The sequence below is a fragment of the Lygodium microphyllum genome, chromosome 25 (genome assembly GCF_053477565.2).
Source record: "Lygodium microphyllum isolate KBCC chromosome 25, Lygodium_microphyllum_v1.1.10, whole genome shotgun sequence".
NCBI classification, from domain to species: Eukaryota; Viridiplantae; Streptophyta; class Polypodiopsida; order Schizaeales; family Lygodiaceae; genus Lygodium; species Lygodium microphyllum.
This window is the reverse complement of record NC_141159.1, coordinates 58,798,053-58,802,552: the sequence shown is the minus strand read 5'-3', so window position 1 is coordinate 58,802,552 and position 4,500 is coordinate 58,798,053. Positions and strand designations below refer to the sequence as shown.

General features: G+C 41.3%; 1 long non-coding RNA gene across 1 annotated transcript; it reads right to left on the bottom strand.

Annotated features, from left to right (window-relative positions):
• Nucleotides 1-1,352: 1,352 nt before the first annotated feature.
• On the bottom strand, nt 1,353-4,084 carry LOC148014261 (uncharacterized). The gene is made up of 4 exons (XR_015688747.1): nt 3,874-4,084; nt 3,557-3,742; nt 2,403-2,469; nt 1,353-1,815 (listed from the first exon to the last, which is right to left on the bottom strand). It is a non-coding gene; the product is annotated as an uncharacterized LOC148014261 (long non-coding RNA).
• Between the last annotated feature and the right edge of the window lie 416 nt (nt 4,085-4,500).

Below are 4,500 nucleotides of genomic sequence, written 5' to 3'. Positions count from 1 at the left end.
TAGCTTGCCATATTGTAATTCCCCCTATTTTACCACCTCTCCTAAGGGTTGCTTCTCATTTTGGAACATTAATGGCTTCCCATCTTCCTTCTTATTTTTACCATCTTGCAATTGCTTGCTCAAAGCCTCATTACTTTGATAGGGACGGTTCCTAGTGATGTGTCCACTACCCTTGCAATAGTAAGCGGCATCTAGAAAGGTAGAGAAATTGACCAACACAACTTTCATCCCTTATAAGTCCTACAAGAGCAAAAAGTCTTAAGAATTTATTTCACCAATACCATAAAATACATAAGCGACTTGTCTATTTGATGAGAGCCCACCAAGTAGCTACTAGAGCATAAAGAACCCTGCCCAAAGTCACAATAATGGCAACCACCTCATCCACCATTTAAGGGGGCAAATTGACAAGCTCAATCCACACAAAAAACCATTTATTGAGAATACCCCTTGAAATAGGGGGAAGAAGACCATGGTAGCAAGAATACCAAGTTAACCCAATATCCAACCACTAAGGCAAGCAACTAACCTCCTGCTTCAGAGCCCAAAACACTAAGTAGATTCCACAACCCATTAACATATACTAAACCAAGTAGGCTGGCCTTAATACATGACATTGTACCATTTGACAAACTCATCCTCTACTAGGGATCTGCCCATAAATGAAAATTAACATAAAGTAGAGTTAAGCATTTGCAAACTCCACCTATAGACATGAGCACAATATCCACCTAGCTTGTTTCCAACTTCCAAAGAGTCAACCTCTAGAAGGTCTAGTAAAAAACATGCAAGGAGATGGACTGGTGCACACAACTTCAAGTGTGTGCCTGCAATCATGCTTTGAGTACACAAACTAGTTGTCTTTGCCGTGCACTACTCAACTTCAAGTGTGTCTGCAATCATGCTTTGAGTACACAAACTAGTTGTCTTTGCCGTGCACTACTCAAGTCTAGCCTTTGAGAGCACAAATTACAACATTGATAGTAAGGTTGTTGGACATATACAAGAAAATATACAAGAAAATCACAAGACATGCACAAAAGCTTAGCCAGAGCAAACGTTGGTGGTAGAATTGTTTAACAGATTCAAGCCAATCTCACAGCAATTTTTTATCAAGCAACTGAAGCCAATTATGTTTGAAACAAATAGTCATTGATGGTCAAAGCATTTTGTTGTAATGCTTGTATCCCAATTTTTCACAACATCATGTACTGATTATACCATATTTCAAAAATAAACTGCTACTCCAATTAGATGTTACTCAAATGCAATTATTGTGCATGCACAAAATTCATATATTGAATATTCATCAACTGCCTGAATGAGAGATTTGAAGATTATGCTGGCTAAATCAGATGATATACTTACGTTCTTGAATTTTAATGAATGCTGTATGTTGGCAATTATGTATGATTCAACTGCCTTCATAACATCAACATTGGGCAGATGAACAATTCTTATTGTACTTCATAACAGTCTGAAGCTACAAGCTTAAAAATTCTTGTTTCCTTCGAAAGGGAACTGGAGTACATAAAAATGTGCCCTATAAAATAACATTTATAACAAGGGTGTACATACACTCTCATTAAAGGAGATGGGTGTTTACAGATGAACGTGTATATGACTACCCTCTTTTCAGGACACATCCCCACACGAAGACATCAGAGCTTGTCCTTGCAATTCATAAGAGATTTATAGCTGCCAACCTTCCTTTAAAGTACAGCTTTCCAGCATGGAACAAGCACAGATAGTACTGACAAGCTCAACCAGAGTCACATATAACAGACTTGGCAACAGCAACCAAAACGGTCAACTCTGCTACAATGGAAACAATATAAGATTAGGGAACAGAAATGGCTAGGGGAACAGCTAGTAAACATCTGGAAAAGGCAGCACATGTTTACTTTTCTCTTCAAATTGTGAAATGAAGCAGTTTGAGAAGCACGTTAATATATTAGCCAAACGTAGTGATGAGATCAACATACAAGTACTAAACAAGAAAACGGTGAAAATCAAAGTGGCACTTTCACAAAGAGCAACTGAAATCACAGGGAACAGAGTTTGTAAGTGAAAAGGCTAGGCAGCAGCCCTTTCCTGTGACCAAGTTCAGCACATCACACTGCATGCTCAATACATATACTGCATACAACTATGGCCTAGCTGAATACTTGCTAACACCACATGTAATACTGGGGAGTAAAAATCTATTCACAACTTCGACACAAGCCTTACACCAGAATTAGAGTAGGCTTGTCTGGATGTGTGAACGTTTCATTTCTGAGGGGTAACTAAGGATAAAAGTTACAGTCAACTGTCATCCACTCTTCACCTCATACGAAAGTAGAACCTTGTTAAAAAAGTAACTTGCACTAGAAAAGGCAAAAATATGTTAATAGTCTCACCTCAAGGAAGCCAGTCTCCTGAACGGTACAACCGCTAGACTGCCTGACCTTAAGGCTTATCTGGAAACTGCACATGTTTAGCCAATAAAGACTTCATTAAACCCTTTAAATAAACTCTTCAACATAGGCCGACACAAAAAGTTTACTCTACTGCATCTTGGGAACAGGCAAACATGTAATTCCCAACATGTAATTCCCAACAAATTGTCTACACCAAAAGCACCACGTGTTACACTCCAGTACATCATACAAGGACCTGCTTGATCAAGACAATGTGCTGCAGATTGCACAGTGCTGAAGATTTACAAAAGTGCCAAGAACCATAAAGAATCTACAGCTTGAAGTAGTTGGTACTACCCAGGAGACACTTTGACTTCCAATCTTTCCATACATTGCCATGCCACAGATGTGTGGGAGCAGTAAAAGATCAGAACGATGGCCACAGCTAAAAAATCAGAGCTGTGGTAACCATATGAAACGTTTAGTTCCATCCAGCAACCAGTTTCCTGAATTGTGAGAAATTATGGCCATATAGACAGCACAATGCAATACTAGCAAAAACAAGGTGTGAGAAACGCGGTAACTGATTTGGAAACCAATACTTCCAGGCAGCCATGAGTTTCGTATTTATTGTTTGCTACAGCCACGAGGCTAGAAGATGTTGTGTGAACAGCATCTTGTACAAGTAGCAATTATAAAAAATAAGGCTAGGCTTCAAAAACTACAGAAGTTGTGAATAAGAATGTGTAGGCAGTCACAGCAGCCACGATTTAACAGTGATGAAGAGTAGAACCAAAGCCACACGCTGAGAAACCTAAAGATGATTAAAGACGAAATGTTACTCATTCATAAGACGGACCAAGGAAAACGTTACACAACACTTATAATGCCTGCAATGATATGGCTGAATATGGTTGCCCAAGTTGCAACGCAGCGGCCACGGTTGACAGATAGCAACAAAGCAATGTTTTACTGCTACTTCTGAGTACATCACAGTCGTGTCGCACAGTTACTAGCATCTGAATCCGATCATTCATGCAGATGACACAAATGAGGTCACCAAATGTAAAGAAATCAATACTAGAGGACATGAATAAGGTTATACCATATCTCAGGCAGTCTAACCAGAAAATTTAATTAAATATAGAACTAACCTATTACTGAGTAATAGTGCTCAAGGTTTCTCTAGCTCCTCTTGCAGCTTTTCTCCCTCCCTGTTCTCCTACAATTCTTCATCCTCCTTGGGCGGATCGATTGAGGGAGAATGTAAACGTAGTTGTCATTGGACTGGACCGAGGGATTATATCACGGCGTCTGCCAAGCCAAAGCCGCTCCGACTCCTACAGCATGGGAAACATTGGCAGATCAGCTACATACTATGGCCGCGAGCATTCGTCAGCCAATGCAGGACATCATCATCAAACAACCAGCAGACGAGGGAGGAACAGAAAGAATGAAGGAAGAGGCTTACGAGGGGAAAATCCAAGGGCAAGTCTCTGGTCATCTTCTCGTCTTCCGGAGCCATAAAGCGTACTGCAGACGCCTCACGAGAGGAGGAGGGGAGGCTTAAGGCGCTAAGGCCACCATCACAAAAACAGCGGTTGGTGGCAATGTACATATATGCATACGATCTTTGTAAACCCTAATACTGGCTACCGCCATTTCCGTGGCTAAGGGCTCGTTACACACCCGAACGCGGCCGCCTGAGTGTAGGATTCCGGGCCAATAGGAAGGGGCCAAAAGCGAAAAGGGTGCCCCTTCTTACAACGGGGGGCCACCTAGGCAGCTTGGGAGGTGTAAGGGCTTTGTAGCTATACCATGCCGTTATCATCGAATGCACTTATATAGGGAGTAGTAGTGACTCAAAGCCATGCCTTATTTTCACACTACGTGTGATTCCCTATACCCAGTGGTGAACCCTCTTATGTGCGGCGTCACAAGGGTGTAGTCTTGGGATTTGTCTATGTTGTCTTGCTTTTTTGATTGAATAATACAAGAGTATACCTTGAGCTCACATATCGTGTTACCTTTTTGTGCCGTGTTGAGTGCGTAACGAGTGCAGGTGCATCACACTTGGTATCAGAGCAACTCTTGCTCG